We start from the raw sequence: 20627 nt of genomic DNA on the forward strand, positions 1-20627 counted from the left end.
TTCACTTAGCCTGGACTTCTAGTGCTAGTGACTGCAACAGATCTGTATAGTTCAAATATTACAATGCATATGAAGAAAAGAGCAGCTGAAACATTGGATGTAGACTATAACATGATTAGCAGCACACAACTAATCAACATCACACCTGTCCTGTATCCCTTCCAGTAAGACCTAAGGTTGTACATACCTTTGAAAGCTGATAATGGAACTTGATATTTGCCGGATAGCACAGAAATAAGATTGATATGCACCAGCACTTGAAGTGCACAGACCATGGAAATTATTTATTTTACTTCTAACAGTTAGGTCCCACAACACGAAATAGTGTTCTCACGGTAAAGCCAAGTATCATAATTGGGCTATGACAGCACAACAAAAATGAACCTGGAGAATATTAAATGAACAGCCCTCCAGTTGTTGTTCAGAGATTCCCCAACAGCAATTTTTAACACAAGGTGGTGATTTAGATCTAATGTAGCTGTAGTGGCTAAATGACAGAGCTGCAAACTAGGAGGCTGTTGGTTCAAAGCTTGTTCACCAACACAAATTCACTACTGTATTTGGTCCAAAGGAGCCACTCTTCACCAGCCTCAGTTTCCATTATGGGTGATGCTACTCAAGCCTCATCAAAGGGTTGTTGTAAGGTTACTGTGGTTGTATGCATATAGATTCTTTCACACTTCAAGCACGGTGGACCAGTGGCCACAAGGCAACACAAGCCTGCTGTCCACTGTATAAACATTCAGTGGAATGTAGGAGCCTCAGACCATTGGTCCAATTAGTGCAGGAGTGTATGCACTGAATAGCAGCAAGTCTCCAGGGTTTCAGAATGGCATCTCTCCTAGCCCCTTCTCAGAGGTGCTAGAAAATGAACCTGACTCTTCCTGCATCCAAAGCGGATACTGTGCTACTTAGCTACAGCACACCCCTGAACTTTATGAAGGGGGCTGATATACACCATAATAACAGAGTATACAACAATATTTTTAGTGCAAAAGGAAGAATTATTCAAGAAGATTTAGCTGAACTTGGATCCCCTTCAGATCAACAGCTAACTTTTCACATTGATTCCAATAGGACCTAAGTACTACTAAGTTTTTTGGGATGTGAATATGTGAAACAATGTTATGAATATATTGTAACAGTGCAGTTTTCTTTTTCGAATTCTGTATTAAATTCTTGTGCCTAGGGAAATGACTGGAGATTGGTTTTTTAAAAGAGTACTGATTCTTTCTTGGATGAATCAGCAGATTGCCTTAAGGAGAGTTCATGCATCTATTTATTATTAAGATGTAATTCCAAAACAGCTGAAATGTCCTAGTGTGTTGTTGAGTGAAGAGGAAATGTGAGGACCAGACATGGATTTTGGTATTTAAACAATTGCCCAATAATATTGTCATTTATTATCTAGCTTATTTGGAAGATATTTACATATATATATATATATATATATATATACCATGTCCTAATAGAATCACTGCCTCTATAAAAACTGTTTTACATATTCAGATATCTTTAGTCTAGATTTCCTTCTTATGAACTAGCAAGCCTTTGCTTAAACCAAATCTATACCATTAAGGACCTCAGAGGTAGCCTGCCATTCAGTTGCCATTTTTGCAAACCTCTGGCATATGAAAGAAGGTGTTGTTGAGAAATTGTGGTTCCGTGTAGACATCAAAGACTTCAGTTTTTTGCCATTATCAGTTTGGCTTTGAAGCAGCCCTCAAGTCCATTGTTCTCAAGCGGAAACTCCAAACCCAAAGTTTAAACATTAAGTGGAAGGAAATACAACTGACATAGCCTTCAAACTTCAAGAAACCCGAGAGACTAATGACATGTTACACTTGAACACAGTACCCTGATGCCCCCTTTTAAAAGCAGAAGTGCTTCAGGGAGGGGAAATGAACCTGGCAAGGGAGGAAGGTGGTATTTTACCCTTTTCTCTCCTCATGTTTTCCCCATACCAAATTATCCCCAAGTGACTTTTCAAATTTTTCTTTTCCCTAGCTGAAGATGTATTTAGATATTTTCAATCAAATAATTTATTTATTTTATTACATATTTTAATATGGAACTATTCAGTGGGGACTCAAACTATGCAAGTGAAGTAAACCTTTGAGCATTTACTGCATGTGAGGAAAAAGCTAGTACAGTGGTACCTCAGTTTAAGAACAGTCCTGTTTATGAACGATTTGGTTTACAAGCTCCGCAAAACTGGAAGTAGTGTCCCGGTTTGCAAACTTTACCTCTGTCTAAGAATGGAATCCAAACGGTGGAAGGGTACCGGCGGTGAGAGGCCTCATTAGGGAAAGCGTGCCTTGGTTTAAGAACGGACTTCCAGAATGTATTAAGTTCATAAACCGAGGTAACACTGTAGTCTGGCTGCTTGCTCTGACCAGTAATTGGCCAGGATGGGCTGCTGGTGGGCCTTACAACTGGATGCAAGTCTCCAGGCACTGCCTGATAGCTCATAAACCTCAGAGGGAGGCATGGTAAGGTGGCAGAAGAGAGAAGGCAGAGGCTGTCTTCGGTGGGTGAGCAGGAGAGGAGGGCAGAAAAGAGAAAATAGTTGGTGGAGAGTGTTAGGCTCCTACCAACAACACCTCATGATGGTGGTCTGGTGGGAAGATAGACTAGGAAGTGTAGCCTGCTCCTGATTGGAGCAAGGAACACTGGGGCTAGTTCTAATCTATGATACTGTAGCTCAGTATACTTGGTTTGACTTGGAACAAGGGTTTTATTTCCCCACCACACACACTTCCCAATTGGTGGGCTATAGAAGACGTGGGGTGTGGCATGTGGGAAAGAGGGACCCTGGGCCACTAGGATCCCATGGGGATCTCTAACTGTATCAGAACTGTGGGAAACACTTGGAAATCCTGTGAGGGGGACATAGGAAGCTTCCTCAAATCAGGGCATTGGGAAAACTGATGTGTTGTTTTTTTTAACCTTACAGCATCAGAGCTTTCACACAGCAGTGTACTGATCTGGCTGTGATCTAACTCTGCTGTACCATTTAGTCCTGAATTAAATCAGTTTGGTTTGGTTGATTATTCATTTGGATCCTCGTTCTCCTTTGAGCTGCTCGGACATGTCTTTCTTGCCCCAAGTAATATGGTTATGCCTTCCCATTCTGGAGCAGCGGGGGGACGGGGACCAAATAAACCTGAATTAAGGGCCTTCCTCAGCTGCTGTGCACATCCGGTGCATTTTGCTCCCACCTTCTCAAAAGATTCTAGTTTGCTGCTATACTGTTTGCATTATCACATGGGATTAAATTACTTTTCATCCTTGCCTCCCCTTTGTCACCATGCTGAGAAGAAAAGTAGCTGCTTTCCCTTTTGAAATGGGCATTCTGTTGTGATGGACAGAAATCAGTGGTTTTATTTTTAGTATGGCTGGCACAACCTGAAGACCAATTGTGAGAAGTGGCAAATGAGTGGGGGGAAATAGGAAATGCTCTGAAAACATGCTGCAAAGTACACTGGCATAATTTTATTTTAATGTGATAAAGTGTTTGTGTGTGTGTGTGTGTGTGTGTGTGTAAAACCAACATAAAGTTGGTTAGTCCTGATTCGTATCTTATACACAAGACCAGTAAAAGCAGATGAGTCTTACCAGTGCTTTGGAAAGGGAGTGCCTAGAAGGCTATTGATGGGGATTTGGGGATCAACAATTTTCGAGGTGTCCTGGTTTTTACTTCTTGAAATATGGCAAGCCTAGACTAGATGGGCCATTGGCCTGACTCAGCTGGCTCCTCTTATATGTTATGTAAGATGCATCTCCTTCAATTCTGTTTTTGCACAACAGTTCTCTTTACTCTGTTTGGCACCTTAGCAAACAAGTTGGATAAGGGAGTGGTCCTGAATAAGCCAGACATACCTGCACCTGTTGTGTAGTCTGCAAAGGCAGCACCCTGTCTTCATTGGTCCTAAAGACCACCTGTCAGCTATGTGGACTTGTGGACCCATTTGCCCTGTGGGCATCAAGTAAACGCCATTAGTTAATCTAAGAGGCTTTGAATAAGACGTGATGAGAGCAGCTCGCATGCTTTTCCAGATTGCCCACAATCATATTCTAGTAATCAATGCCTGGTAATGAATGTAGGTGAAATATTTAGGTACATGCCCTATTTGTTCCTCCCACTTTCATCACCAGACAGAGTCCTCTGTCTTCATTTTGCAGAACCAAATGCTGATGAATAAACTTGTGGGATTCAGTGAAACTTCAAAAATAAAATAGGGTGTTGTTGTTTTCTACCTGCATGTACAAACGTCTACAAAATCCAAATCTTTGTGGTGAACAAATTCACTTTGGTCTTAACTATTCCCTAATTCACCTGCTTTCTTTATGCTCCCTTTTTAGTAATAAATTACAGTTTATGTTCTGAGAGAGATTAGTTTTGCATTCCCAGCTCAGTACACTTTTATTGACTCAAGGCTACATGTTTAAAAGGAACACGTGTTCCTTCTGCTTTGTTTTTTGGTACATATCAGCTCAGATGGAGCATCTGGTTTTCAATGAAACCCTTCTTCATACACAGTTTTCCAGCTGTGTGGACTAAGGCCCAAGAACGTCAAGTATGTAGCCTAAAACCATACAATGAACCGGTAGTTCATTTTGGGATTAGAATCCTGACCTGCTTGGCTTTGAATAGTTTCTGTCTGCTTAAATATTGGAATCACATTTAGAACAATAGGTTTATGTTTTATTTGTATTATGGCTTATAGCAGGTGGGCAATCCAAGCCAGCTTTTTTCTTTCTTTGTTTTAGGCTTCATTGAGATTCATACTTGCACAGCCAAACCTCATAGTTCTTCAGTAAGCATAGCTAGTTACTTTGAGAGAGTTTCCCTGATGATAAATCAGTTTTACAGATCCTGTTTTTACATTCTGTAATAGATTGCTCTCACTACATTTCCACGGTCCCTGGGGAGACAGAAAGGGTGAGTGGCAGCAGAAAGGGTGAGTGGCAGCAGCAGTTGTGTGATCGTCTCTTTTGGTGGCAGGGAACAACTTTTTTAGTCTTCTCCTAAAACCTGCTCTGTCAGTGCTTAGAAACAAGCATATTAATAGTTGCAGTCACTGAGTGATAAATATGGCCATGTGTGCACATTATTACTCTGAGGGCAGGATGCTGAAAGAAAAGACTCCTTATAAAGAATAATTGGGATACCACGAGTAACACTGGAAAGGGCTACCTATGTGGATCATTGTCATCAGACTGAGAGTCCCCATGCCTCCACCAGTGGTCCCACACAGTATCACACATGCTATACAGCCTTTGAGTATGATGGTTTTAAGCTTTATGGTTGAGTTAGAGATTTATTTATTTTTTGTTACGTATAACAGTTACAGTATTTTAAACCTATCTTCACCTCTATAACAAGGTGGCTAACAATTATCAACCCCCCCCCCAACCATAGACTGAAGATTGAAAAGTACAGTAAATCTTAAGTTACAGTATAATTTGAAAGAGAAGAAAAGGTATGGGCCAGATTCAGCTGACCCAGGGCACCAGTGGAAGTCAGAGCAAGGACTCCCACTAGCACACAGTGACTTCCCCCTCTGCTTCCTTGCATATCCCTCACACCCCAAATCTACTGGAGGGTCAGGAGAACCACCTAGAACAGTATATGGAGGAAGATATGGGAGATGGTTCCATCAGCACAAGTATTTTTGTTTGTTGCTAGGCAGAACAATTGTATTAGCCCAAAGTTGAATTATATGCAGCGGCTCTCCTTCCAAAGGCAGCATCTAAAAATACCTGCTGGAAAAACATTCCTGTGGTATTTGGATAAAATGCTTACTGGCCTCCTGTCTGTCATCCTAAGCACACTTAGGCCCACTTCTCATGAAGCAGCCACCATGTAAAGGCCCATTGAGATTGTATCCACAGATCTGTGGGCAGCAACTTGCTGTGTAGACTGCACAGTTGTCATGTGTCCTGCTTTAAGGAAGGCAGACCTCTAATCTAAAACAGAAAATGTGTCATCTTGAAGAGCTGCCTGGTCTAAGTCTGCTTTAAAGACAGAAAGCCAAAACAAAGAAGTACAGCAGCCTTGAAGAAAGGAGAGCATGGCTGGACTTTTCGGTAGGTGCAGGAAGTTAAGGAAGTTGTCTGCTGTGTCCATAGCAACTGTTCCATTGGAAAAAATTTTTTTGGAACTTAACTCCTTTTACTTTTAAATGAACCAGTACAAGGTATGATTTTTCAAAAACCCAAAATTGCTGTGTGCACCAGTCTTAGGTGCTCGGTAGTTATGATCCCCTTTCCCATGTGCCAATTAAAACCCCAATGGGGGGCGTCATGAAGTAACACTCCCCAAGGGGCTCTTTCAGATCAGGAAGCAAAGGCAGCTGGTTAGGCTGCAGAGTGTTGAACAAAGGTTTAATGGGAAGAAATACATGGCTGCCACACAACAATAAAATAAGCCACATCCAACAAAACTATGAAGAAATGCTTAAGTGTTCTGTAAATGAGACAGAAAAAATTGAAGCTTTTTTTGGCAGGTGAATAAATTGGAGGACAGATTTCAGCACAGCACTAGCTGAAACAGTTAACCCCAGTTGTTTTGTTCAACCTGGTCTATGTTCAGTCTGCTCATCTAGGATTAAATCCCAGATATACTTGTTTTTCTTTTTCCAGATCTGGCATAACCAACTATGTATTTGGGAGCTTCATTATCTGTATTTAGCCCAGAAAGTGCTTGCTAGGAAAGTTGCTTTAATGTCTTTAGTGCCTGACTGCCTGTGATTCACACTTAAACAGCTTAAGCTGCACCAGTCTTTTATTATTTTCTCACCTGAATTTCTTTAAAAACAAAATTTGTTTTCATATTGGGCACTGGGCAATGCTAAACTTGTAGAAATGTAGGCCTGTTGATTCAGGGAAATGAGCTATATCCATTTGTGATTTAAGGCTCAGCCTTCCTAGAACAAATTGCACTCTGAACAAGGTGCTCTTTGGCAGCACCCTTCATTTGTTCCACTTTTGAATACCCTATTTTCCTTGCGTTTGTAGCCCATTTCATGACATGTGCATGATTTACCCCTGTCATGTAAGATGATACATTTGCATGCTATGACCTGTAAATCTGCATTTATTAATGGCATGTGAACTGTTTGTGCTATTTGTTTCAGCTGTTAAGTGGTTAGTTGAATAGATAGCCCTCCTTGAGCCTGGTACCCCACAGGCCTGATACGCCAGACACTTGCCTGCTCCTAAATACAGTCCTGGATTGTGCTAAGCCTAAGCAAAACAGTATTCAAAGTCATCATGCAACCATAATAGAAACAGACCCCCCCCCCAAAAAAAACCCCAGCACAAATGGCTATTTTTTTATCATTTTATTTGTTCTAGTTTTCTAGGTTCCTCATTTTCTTACCAGATTCAGACTATGTCTATATGTGCCAGAACTGTAGAGAGGCTATAAGCTGCTGCTGCTCTTCTTATGACAAGTCTTATGCAGTGGCGTAGCGTGGGTTGTCAGCACCCGGGGCAAGGCAAGTAATTTGCACCCCCTAACCCGTGGATTTGCGCCCCCTAGCCTGTGGATTTGTGCCCCCTAACCCTAACCCCCAGATGTTGCGCCCGGTGCGGCCGGCCCCCCCTGCACCCTCCATGCTACGCCACTGGTCTTATGGCCCTCTTCCTTTACTGTCACTCTGTGCACTTGTATGTACGGTATTTATTTGAGAGTTGCTTCTTCAGGGCTGTGCTGGAAGTGTACACAACATTTTTTAAAACGGTTCAAAATAACAGCAAAGCAATCACCTTACCCTGCCAGAAGGGTATCCCCATCCATGCCTTAGGGATGGGTGTGAGTATACCTCTTTAAGATGCTTGTTATGTTTTGGAGATAAACCCTCTCAGAGTTTTATGTAGGAGGGTGGAACCAGAGGCACCCTGCAGATGTGTGTATGGAAGCTAGCACAGGATAGGGTACATCACAGTGGGGACTGGATATTGCACTGCTGGTACTAGACAGGGACTTGAAGGAATATTGTGGGGGGAGGGAATCATGTGATAGGGATGTAATTTCTATCATGTGGGAAGCCCTAATAATAACCTAAACATTACATACATGGGACGAGCATCTGATAAGTAGCCAGGTTTCTTTCATAGTACTGGTAATAATTTGGGCTGAGGGCCTGGTTTCTCTTATTGTGTCACGTGAATTAGTTAATTTAATTAACTAAATTGAAAATGAAAGGGTAATCTGATACAGAAAACTTGGGGAGGCCTACTATGACTTTGGTATTTTCTTGTAAAGCAAAGTATGGAAAACTTAGAAAACAACCTTTTGATTTCCTTCCTTTTAAAAACAAAAAAATATCATTTGCATTGGGGGGAAAAGTCTGTAAGACAAAGGATTTTAATTCTTTTTGATCAGAGCTTGAAGAAATAGCAGTGTTCCTTTCCGCTTCTGAAGGAGTTTAAGTATATTGGTAATTTTTTTATTTAAAATATGCAATTATTTGTATAAATGGTAACATTTTGCATTCAGTAAAAACCTGTGGGTTTTCAGACATATGTATCTACTTAGGCCAAGATGACACAAAGTATTGTTCTAGGATGAAAAAAATTAAAAAGGCATCCTTTAGATCTTTTGTCCTTTTATTTCTGAGACTAAATCCCATGGCAGCCATCAAAGCCCAATGTGCTCTTACAATAACAGTTTTACCAACCAGAACTATGTAACACATTCAACTTCAAAATGGTCACTCAGTGTGTGTTGACTCTTCTCCCTACCTCACCACAAGAGCGACAATGGGGATGACAGTAATACACACAGCACACAGGAAGGGATGGGTGAGAATTTGTGTTAGAGGATGCTCAGTCATTGTGGGAAGCAGTGTTTCAGCCTCCCCCAAGTCTGAGAGCAAGTTTGTTTACTGGGGGTGGATGGTGAGATAAACATAGAAACCTGGGGCAATTTTAAAAAGAAAGAGAAATCTATGCTTCTTTATGACAGAGAAGTTTTTTGCAAGTTGGTGCAATCTCTACTGTCCCGGTTCCAAGTTCTATCTGAATCACGAAAGGTGCTTGATGTGCTGGACCAATACTTGGAAGCACAAGGGGCTGATAGTGGGCAAATAATTTGAAATGGAATCCTAAAAGAGCAGAGGTATTACATGTTTCAAGTTCTCAAGTACGGGAGTTGGGGAAACAGCCTGTTCTGGACAGGGTTGTGTTCCTCTTAAAGGAGCAGGTCTATAGCCTGGGAATACTATTGGATCCAACATTGTCACTGGTAGCTTTGGAGGCCAAGAGTACCTATTTCCACCTATGGCTCATTTGTCAGCTACAGCTCTTTCTGGATAGAAATCATTACAGGTGTTGAGAAACTGGGAAAAGAGATTTTCTCCCCTGCCCCCATGCTCATAAAGCTAAAACCTGGGAGTAGAACATGGGAATTAGAACTTGGCAGCAGACCAACAAAAAGAAGTACCGTATTTTTCAGTGTATAAGACTAGTTTCCCCCCCTTTAAAATAATGTCAAATATTAGGGGGCGTCTTATACTCTGGGCCGTCTCCCCGCATTTTCTTAATTTTGAGTCCCTCAAATAGTTTCCACATATTTGGTTAGGTGGTAAGACTGCAACACATCACTTTTCAGTCTAAAAAGGACATAATTGCTTACTGATATATCCCCTGGTTCTGAACAAAACTACATTCTATGATGGTATGAAAAATTCTCATAGGAGTTTTGACACTTGCAGAGTTTAGTTGTGAGCCAACCAATAATAACATATTCAACATTTCAACTTCAGTCTTTTTTCTGGATGGAAATGTTAGGTACAGCATGAAAGTTTGCATCAGAATATTTCTTTCTTTGCACTCATTCTCAGCTTTACTGTTGCCCCTTGCTATCAGTACCAAAAACAACAGCCGAGATGAGACAAGTTGCAACACAGAGGCAGAAGGGTAGCTAATTTGAAATGAATGGCACTTAGTAATGAAGGATGTTTCTCAAAGGCACTAAAGTGAGCTAACCCAGTCTTGATACAACTATAGATCCTTAACTCTACTGAAGAATTATATTATATCTAGTATGCAGGCTGAGACCCTACCTGTTCGTGGACTGTCTCGCCAGAGTGGTGCATGCTCTAGTTATCTCCTGCATGGACTACTGCAATGCACTCTATGTGGAGCCTTTGAAGGTAACCTGGAAACTACAATTAATCCAGACTGTGGCAGCCAGACTGGTGACTGGGAGCGGCCGCTGAGACCACATAACATCGGTCTTGAAAGACCTACATTGGCTCCCAGTATGTTTCCAAGCACAATTCAAAGTGTTGGTGCTGAACTTTAAAGCCCTAAATGGCCTCGGCCCAGTATACCTGAAGGAGCGTCTCCACCCCCATCATTCTGCCCGGACCCTGAGATCCAGCCCCAAGGACCTTCTGCCGGTTCCCTCACAGCGAGAAGCCAAGTTACAGGGAACCAGGCAGAGGGCCTTCTTGGTAGGGGTGCCCACCCTATGGAACGCCCTCCCATCAGATGTCAAAGAAATAAATCTGACGTTTAGAAGACATCTGAAGGCAGCCCTGTTTAGGGAGGTTTTTAATGACTTATTTTTTAATGTATTTTTAATCTTTGTTGGAAGCTGCCCAGAGTGGCTGGGGAAACCCAGCCAGATGGGTGGGGTATAAATAATAAATTTATTATTATTATTTATTACCACATATCATAAATCTTATCATCTCTATATTTATTAACTAAGATTTGTAACTCATAATGGGTAACAGTCCTTGCCACAAGAATATGAGAGATCTTAATTCCCATGGAGAAATGACTTGTCATCATCGGGGGCACCTGCTCCCCCATCAAGTAAAACAATAGAAATACTTAACTAACTGACCAATCTCATCGGTTCTTCCCTCCACTTAACAAAAGTCCTGCCCCCCAACAAAAATCCTGGCTATGACCATGCTTGACATTCTCAAAAGCCACCAATATGTCCTTGGTTGAGCTGGGATTCATATTAATAATTTATGCCCCGCCCATCTGGCACTTTTCCAGCGGTTGATGGATTTTTGGCTCCATTGTACTGAATCTGAAACTATATTTGGGATTTGTACTGATGGTAAAACTTTACTAATCATTTCATTTTCTTCAACTATTTGACATGAAGTATGCAAGATGGCAGGGACGCGGGTGGCGCTGTGGGTTAAACCACAGAGCCTAGTACTTGTCGATCAGAAGGTCGGCGGTTCGAATCCCCGCGACAGGGTGAGCTCCTGTTGCTCGGTCCCTTCTCCTGCCAACCTAGCAGTTCGAAAGCACATCAAAGTGCAAGTAGATAAACAGGTACTGCTCCGGTGGGAAGGTAAACGGCGTTTCTGTGCGCTGCTCTGGTTCGCCAGAAGCAGCTTAGTCATGCTGGCCACATGACCTGGAAGCTGTACGCCGGCTCCCTCGGCCAATAAAGCGAGATGAGCACCGCAACCCCAGAGTCGGTCACGACTAGACCTAATGGTCAGGGGTCCCTTTACCTTTACCTTTATGCAAGATGGCTATACAACCATTAATGTTTTTACCTTCAAATTATGGATTATTGTGTTGATCTTATGAATTCACCTATGATTATGGATTTCCAAAAGCTAGGGTCATAGCATAAGCCTAAAGATTAACATGACATTATCCCTAACAAAACAAAGAAGACTTTTGAAGTTAAGGATAGTATTATAAGGCTACAGTGGCTAGGAATTGTTACCACTGGAACCTTACAAAAATTGTGAAACATAAAGTGGAAGAGAAATGATATAAAACTACACACAAAATACATTATTAGTTTAATACTGTGAATGAAACTGCATTCCATTCTAGTATGGGGAAAAATGCAATACATCATTCCCAGGTCTGAGATCAACAAATTGAGCAGAATCCAAAAGATCATTACAAACACATTTTAAAAAGCCCTCTCATTTCCAGGATTCAGCTAAAATAACTACTTTTGATTATTTCACTTGCACTAACATGTCACAAGTAACTGATTATGGCAGTTAAGACATACGAAGGAATGCCTTGAATTGAGTCATTTAATAACGATAGTTTCTCTCTGTGAAATAAATTTCCATTTCCCCCCACAGTGCTTTCATACTTGATGCACTCGTCTCACATACCACGATGTTGCGTAAATACTGAATGTGATCTAGTCTTCTTCTTCTTCTTCTTCTTCTTCTTCTTCTTCTTCTTCTTCTTCTTCCAGAAATAGAATGTGAAAATACTTAGGACCTGATAAGTATAGGGTACAATACAGTACGTGTAAGCCCTGGTCACACATTGCATGGGCAGCAGAGCCTCATTGCTGGCTCTGCCACTGACATCACGTGCACATTGATAGTTATGCAGAGCTGCTGATGGCTGAAGGACTTTAAAGAAGATTGGGCTCTGGTAGATGGCTAGCTGCTCTAGTGCAGCAGGATGACACATATGTCATAGAAGCATTTTGTGATTGTGATAATGTGGATTGAATAAATGTAGGTTGAGCACAACTTGCCATCATGCCCATATTTGGTTTTTCCTCACACCCACATTTGTCAGGCCACCGCAAAGCTACTGTACAGAAAGTGAGTGGTGATTAATGTGGTAAATGTGAGCTGGATTGCGTTGATCGGCCATTAATGAAATGCAAAGCCACTGAATTTAGCTGGTGTAAATTTTTTGCAGGTGGCCCTTCACTTGGTTCTTTAACTTTGGAGAAGTAGGGCTCCTGTCTTTAAAGCAACTGACTAAACCATTCACTTTAAGACACTCCATTCTCCTATTTGGCTCTAATACAGTTTGCTCAACTAAACATGCCATTGCTTCTGTGGTTTGGGATTTATTATAGAAGTAAATTTCATAAGTGAAAGGTTTGTGCATGTGAAAAAGAGTGGCTTCAGGCCAAACTGGTTAATCAGTGCAACGGGAGGTTAAGAGGTAATGACAACAGCAGCACTGAAAACAGGAGAGGTACTGTGCTGCCATGGCTTTAGGTAAGCGTCAATAAATATGATGACAAGATTTTAAAAACAATAATGCGGAGGCAGAAAATCAGGGCCCAAGAGTACCAGAAGACTAAGGAAATCATTTGTGGTTACTACATGTAGAGAAGTTGCCAAAATAAGCAAAAAATACATTTTTGGTAAAATGTTTTAAGGTAATCCTGCTAAATGTTTCATACAATGGTATGATCAAACGCTGCACGCTGCCACACAATCATAAGTGTTGATACACCTATTCTTGAAACTGCCTTTCCCTAGTGATGCCCATTCTACACTTTGACTATGCTTTGTGAAAAATAAGGTCACTTTCTGGAAAATCTGTCAGTTTCTAAACTTAGAATCAGATATTAAGAAAGGGGACAACTGATTTACAATGATGGAAGCTTTTGTGGACATCTTTCTAGTTCATCACAACTAGGATCAATGAAGTGAGGCTTATATTTATAAACACAAACTTGCACACCTGGGAAACCTATAACAGGCATAGGCAACCTCTGCCCTTCAGATGTTTTGGGGATACAATTCCCATCATCCCTGACCACTGGTCCTGTTAACTAGGGATCATGGGAGTTGTAGTCCCAAAACATCTGGAGGGCCGACTTTGCCTATGCCTGATCTATAATGTTTACTGTCCAGATCATCCTTTTGCATATTCAACATAAAGTATTTGAATGGGCTGTATGCTGGTGTTACATGCTGAATGCTCAAGGGATGCAGAAGGTATAGTCACTCCCTCCCATTTTTTAATTCAGTTTACACAGAAGTAATATATACAGTTCTTTGTGGGAGTAACAATGTATTTACGAAAAGTCATATTGATATCATGTATGACTAGTGCTTGTAATGTACTGATCGATTCACCAGATATATAGGCATTATAGTTAGTAAAATATAGTACAAAGAGAAATTTGGGAGGTATGTGTGAATCAGCAGCAGAGATAACATATTTCCAGAGATATCTTTGGAGTTTCTTCATGCTTCCCACACATATAGTTCTAAACTTAGCCTAACCTGGACTCACACATTTTTTTAAAAAAACTTTAACAGAATTAATTGCAAGATGGTAATTTTAATACACCCTCACACAGTTCCCTTCAAGTTCAGGACATTATTTAGCCACATCTTTCCCTTTCATTGGATGTAACCAGCAACACCATCTCTGCCTCCTCTGCTTCAAATTCTTTTCGCCACATTAGGGCTATCAGCCAACTTCTCTTCTAAGCTTCTCTTGTATGAAGCTCTATCCAGATGCATCCGGGGAGAGAGAGGGAGAGAGAGAGAGAGAATCAAAGCAGACAGTGCAGTGATTGAGCCTTTTCACAGTTAGCTGTGAAGTGGTACTCTGTTCACAAGAAAATACTGCAATTCTCTCTCTACATCCGGCTTCTTTGATGAAACCAGCCAAGAATGTCCAGAGAAACCTCCTGTGGCTGTCTCTACCATTTAGTATAGTAAAAAGTACAGATATACAAGTGCCAGGCAGTGGTGGGCAAAAGAAATATAGACAAACATCTAGTTGGCAATTTATGTAGTCTGGAGAAGAATTTATTTTTTGCTGTGGTAGACCTAAGTTTGAGCCACTGCCTCTCTGCACCCATTTTATTTTATTTTATTTTATTGCCTTACAGACTTTTTAATGATTGAGAGGATACTTTAATATCTTACACAGTATGTATCTAGAACAAGCATGTAATGTGCTGATGACTTACTTTGTGATTATATATCTTTACAATAAAAGCCTGGATCCAAAGAAATGCATGATTCAGGGAGCAAACGGGGGGTGGCTTTAATTTGCCTTAAATGCTCTCCCAGTCTTGCTTCACAAACTGCTTATGAAACACATGCTCGCTCTCTCTCTCTCTCTCTGTGTGTGTGTGTGTGTGTGTGTGTGTGAGTGAGAGAGAGAGAGAGAGACCAAGATCCAGAGACAAAGACAGTGACAGAGAAAGAGAGTTAAAATGCAGTTTGTGATGCAGAGTTGGGTATGCTGTCTGGGGAAGAACAAAGACAAAAGCCCAACCTGCTCCAGAGTACCGTATGAATTTTGCAAATTTTCAATTCAATTGTAAATGAATGTTTCTGGGAGAACTCTATGTTCAGGAGAATCAAATGGTACAGTCCTTTTGGGATTCAGAATACAGGTGAGAGATTCCAAGATTGAAAGCTTATTTATAACAAACATTTTGTATTAGTGTGTGTGTGGTGGGGGGCCGTCTGGAATTGTGAGACTGGTGTACTGTGCCATTTAGTTCTTTTAAACAAAGTTTGGCTTTACGTTTGACTCCATGTTTTGTTTGAACCTGTCTAGGTAAGAGGTTTAGTTAGGTCGAGGTGCTCAAGCTTTTTGCCACTGCAAGACAGGATATAAAAAAGGGGATTTAAGGACTTTGAAAGGCTAGACGTGTAGAACTTTATCAAATTTACATGGTCCTGTTGATCTATTCCCTTAGACTCACTTTTGATAAAGATAACAAACATATTTGATGTTCTTCCAGCATGTACTTAGACTTACCAAGTGAATTTTCATCTGTAAATTAGTAACAATACAGCAAACACTGGGATATGTTTGGGTCTAGTTTGGACTAGAAGTTAAATATTCAAGTGCTTCTTTGTATATCATCCAGGGTAGCTGGAAAACTATGCATGTACTAAGCTGAATCTCAAACTGTTTGAGAAAATAAATGTTTTATAAGATAACTATATCTTAGAGCTATGCACTATGGAAAAGAGACGAGTTAGTGTTGCCTAAGCTTAGGCTTCCTCAATCTCGGCCCTCCAGATGTTTTGAGACTACAGTTCCCATCATTCCTGACCACTGGTCCTGCTAGGTAGGGATCATGGGAGTTGTAGGCCAAAAACATCTGGAGGGCTGAGGTTGAGGAAGCCTGCCTAAGCTCATACTTTTTGAGATTCTCTTTAATAAGAATGTAATGAGAATAGGCAGTCTTCCTATACAAGACAAGGCCTATTTCAGTGAGCAGAACCTTTTGCATAGCTCTCCTTCATTCAGTAAGGCTACTTCCAGGGGATAGTGCCCATGTTAATTAAGTAATACCTGAAGTGTCATTTTCCAGAAAAACAGAAAAAAGCTTAAATATTTTATCATAAAGTCATTTGATATTTGGTTGCAGTCATTGTTTCCTTTGTGATTTTTTAAAACGCTCATTCAACTTTTCAGAATCCCTCCAATTTCCTAGAGAAAGGCTGAGGACCTGTGGTCTTCTATATGTTGTTGGATTCCAACTTTCAGCAGACTGGTGTGATCTGAAGAGCCACAGCTTCCTCACTCCTGTCATAGAGCCAGGGTGGGATTATATCTGATACTAAAAGGAACACAAATTAATGAGGAAGGTACCACACACAGATGCGTACACACACACACACACACACACACACAGAGAGAGAGAGAATAATACAAAGAGGAAAGTTATTAATTAATTAATTAATTAATCTACTGTCTTTAATATTTTGTGTGGAAAGAGATTTGGAGTAAATAGCCCTGTGATCTCCCATCAGCGATACTTGTGTTCCCATTATTCTCAGCACTGAAACATCTGTAGTCATAATGTAAAAGATAATGGTGTATGGGGGTACACTGGTACCCGTGCAGACCTTAGGGGGAGGGGGCAATTACCCATTAGAAATATTTGGTGCTTCACACAACACAGACTTCAGGCAAACAGGTGGCCTGGGAAGCCAGAAATAAAGGCTTTAGTCTTTCTCATGTCACACTGAGTTCCCATCAGCCTAGCTATCTTTGCAGGTCAGAACAACCCTTGAAGTCCTATCTAGTGATGCCCACAAGAGGAGTACAGAATATAATTAATAAGGATCATATTGAAGGATCATCTTGCATTACAGAGTCAATCCAGAACAAGCAACATAATGCTTTTCTCTTGGGAATCTATTATTCTAAACTCCTGTAGAGGCTGTTTGATTTGTTAAGGGTGTTCAGTCGACTCACTAATCTTTTTTAGGAGTCTCCTCCTTCATATTAGCAATAATTTAAAACAATAAGAAACAGTAGGTTACCCAATTTTCATAAAACTTCCCCCCCCTTGTAATCGCCCATTCATTAAAAACTTTAACAAAATATTTTAGACTGGGAATAAAAAGAGTTGTAATGTTGACACTGCATAGTGTTATTAACATCACATGGTAGAGAAAGGGTGGGGGAACAACAGTTCCGGGGTTGAATGTGTCCCTCCAGTGTTCTTCCTGGCTCCCAGGACTCTTCCCAGGCTAAACCTCTCGCTAGCCCTGCTCTGCACTCTCTGCAAGGAGTTTTGCATGGCCTTGAAATGTTATATTGCCTCTTGCTTGTCTGGATAGAGAGTTGTGTGTGTGTATATGTATCTCTGATTCTTGCCTAGCTGGGATGAAATGTGAATGTAACTGAAGAGCCAACATGAGAGTGAAGCTATGTACAAACTCCTATTTACTCTGCATCCAGTGCCTAAACTGCATCCAGTTCCCAAACCTCTGTTTTTGGGACCTGGTGTGCACACATTAGCCACAATCCGTATCTATCCTGGAATTTCTTCTGAAATACTGATTTAGTTTCAATCTGAATTGAGAAAAAGAACAACCTGGCTGGTAATGTGGACACAGTCCAAGAGAGCAGCAATATGTCATTTAGTGGGTTTGGGACAGTTTGAGTAGGAGCTAATGACAATATAGAAACACTTGAAAGCTTTTCTAAAACTCCCAAGTCAATGCAGGATTTGCAGGGTCTGTTTATAGGAAACAACAGTAGTGACCCAACTGACGACTGAGAAGATGAAAGGAAGCCTTTTGGATTAAACAAGATTTATGAAATAAAAGGATTAGAGCTCCACAAAAGGCAGAATTAGGGGTTTATTTAACCATTGCAGCATGACGTGATGGGATGGGGTACAACAGAATAGAGATAAAAGGGTGAAAATAAAAAGATGAGGGAGGGAGGCAATAGCCAGGCAAAGAATCCTTACAATGTCTCCAAAACCACCTCACAAGCTACAAATCTTCTTATAATTGAAAACAGCACAATGAAACAAAACAGGTTTCATTAGCAATTCTGGCTTCTTAGCAAAGAGTGCTTGAAAGGCAAGGCATTTTCTGTAATGAGATTTAGCCTAAGATCACCCCTAAAGAAAGGGGAAAATCTGTTTTGTGGTTTGATGACCAGAATTCTGCTGCACCTTGAAAATATTCTATATGGGAGCTGCTTGTCACCTGATCAATAGGCATTAGAAAACTCCCCTAGGTTTAACCAAGGTAGCACACAAACACGCAGCAAATAGCCTTACCTGAAAAGCTAATGGACAAGTGAAAGGACATAAAAGGCAAACAGTACAATTTTGATACACATTGGTATGATTTCATCAAGTACACCAATAGATTGGGTCACCTACTAAGATCAACACTGTTACACACAGATTTATGGAGGCACATCATGATGAATGATCAGGACACAGGTTGCCTAGAGGAGCCCATAGTTTGTTTCTGTGGAAAGAACTAGTAGCAAGCAGGATGAGAAGAAACTATGGAATGCATTAAAAAAGGCACACAGTGGGGGCGGGGAGAGAACACACATGCTGGTTACAATCCAACATCACAGAATTAAGTATGCCTAATTCTGTGTTGGATTCAATCCCTGTTTCTGGAGTGAGCAATGCGCATGAATGCATACACTCGAACAGGTAATGGGAACATCACATCTGGAATCCTTCAGGATGATTCACACACTTTTCCCCTCCTGACTCTGCAGGGAATTGGCACCCCCTGTGATGAAATCCAAACACTGGCTGAAGTTATATGGCCAAACACACAGAAAAGCAGATGGAAAGATTTCAGTTCTGTACATACATCTGTAAAATGGACAATCTCAAGTGCTTCTGCCAAGATGACAAAGGTCCAAAGGAATTTTTGAGAGTGATCCAGAAGATGTCACACTTGTGTATGTATATTTTCCTTGACATAATCATAGTAAATACACACCTGAATTTTACTTAGCCAACCATGAGGAAGAAAATAAACAAGAGATGAGCCTAAACATATAGAACTTACATAAAAGCTAGTACAGTACCATGGACGTTTGTAATGAGAAATGAATTTAAAAATAACACATTTTGTGGGGAAATGCTTGAATAACGTTTTTTCCAGGCTCAGTGCTTAATGTGCCATTCTAAAACAAAGATGGATGATGTCAGGGACTGGCAGGATGCTGACAAGTGTGCACTGGAGAAAGGGAGGATGGAGTATGACTGGGGTGTGTGTGTCATTGATTTGTGGGAAACTGCACTGGCCAGGAGGCAAGAGACAGAGGCAGGGGAAGCTTCAGAGCTGGAGGTGGAGCACAGGATGGGTCAGAAGAAGAGGACGAAGAAGCAGGTCAGACAAGTGAAGAGCCAGGATTGAAAAAGGATGAGCAGAGGAAGTTGCCATGCCAGTGCAGTCTTTGGGTGTGTGCCTGCAGACCGTTGGGGGGATGGAAGGTACATAAACTGGTGGAAGGGTGGTTGTCCCCTGTTGCTACAACTGCTCGATAGAGTGCAGACCTGGGAATAGCTGCCTAGATGCTAGATTGGTGTGGGTAGAGTTGTTATCTTTGACAATAAAGAGTTAACTATCTGCCGTGTGCATTCCTTTGGCTGGGAAGCACCATTGACAGGTAACATGTAGTCCTCCAGGTGTTGGATTCCAATTCTCATCAGTCCTAGCATGGCCAAAGATGAGGGAAGATGGGAGGTGTAGTCCAACAATATCTGAAGGACACAACAGATTCCCCAGTCATGCCCTACCCTAGGAAAACCTCCATTTGTGTGTATGGATAACATGTCACAAAACCTTCCTCTACTACTGAAAAAAATAAGGTTACTTTCATCTTGCACAAGTCTTTGTGTGCGCATCACTTGTTTCAGCTCACACACGCTTTGGAACTGCTGAATCAGCATGAATTTCTGTCATTTTGAAAGGAATGTAAGAAGTTTGGAACAAGACGTGATGAGGATTGTATGGCTGATGTCAAAGGCAGCTCCTCCATCTCTGTTCCCCTTCCACCTCTCTGTCATGAACTGTCTGATAAACTGTGATCATGTGATATATCAGAAGAGAAATTGGGAGGTGCAATCACAGCAGAAATTGCAGGTACTGCAAGGTAAAGACGAAAACAAGCCATGAGAGTGCTACATCGGCCGCTCTGAGCCCAGCTTCGGTTAGGGAGGGTGGGATATAAATAAAATTTTATTTATTTATTATTATTGTTGTTATTACATTTGGTGCCAGGCCAGTGGCTCTTGTAAATCTAATTCCAGCCTAAGAATTCTTAGAGATATGTGTTCTGTAGTGATTTTATGGTTCATATTGTGTTGTCATTTTATTGATTGTAACCTGTCCTGAGAACATTTGATATAGGGTGGGTTAGAAATATAATGATAACAATTAAAACCAATGCAATTTGTCAGGGTTTGTCTTGTCAGTATAACCTTAAAATATATCTAGCAGTTTTTTTTCTATCTGCTTAATTGGGAAGAGTTTCTACACAATTGCAGTTCTCTGAAACTTTTTTTAGTGGAAACAACAACAACTCTTTGCTCTTTAACCCATGGCTGAGTTGACTATGGTGACCCCCTACAAGAGGCTCTGTTTTGG

General features: G+C 41.0%; 2 long non-coding RNA genes across 3 annotated transcripts in view; both read left to right on the forward strand.

The window, feature by feature from the left end:
- LOC310682010 overlaps positions 1-20627 on the forward strand; it is an 82089-nt gene that overhangs the window by 29659 nt on the left and 31803 nt on the right. The gene's annotated exons all lie outside the window — the stretch shown is intronic.
- Positions 14909-20438, forward strand: LOC310682014. Its single transcript, XR_014513728.1, has 3 exons — positions 14909-15030; positions 18745-18933; positions 19898-20438. It is a non-coding gene; the product is annotated as an uncharacterized lncRNA (long non-coding RNA).

This window comes from Podarcis tiliguerta (assembly GCF_965153285.1).
Source record: "Podarcis tiliguerta genome assembly, chromosome: 7".
Classification (NCBI taxonomy): domain Eukaryota; kingdom Metazoa; phylum Chordata; class Lepidosauria; order Squamata; family Lacertidae; genus Podarcis; species Podarcis tiliguerta.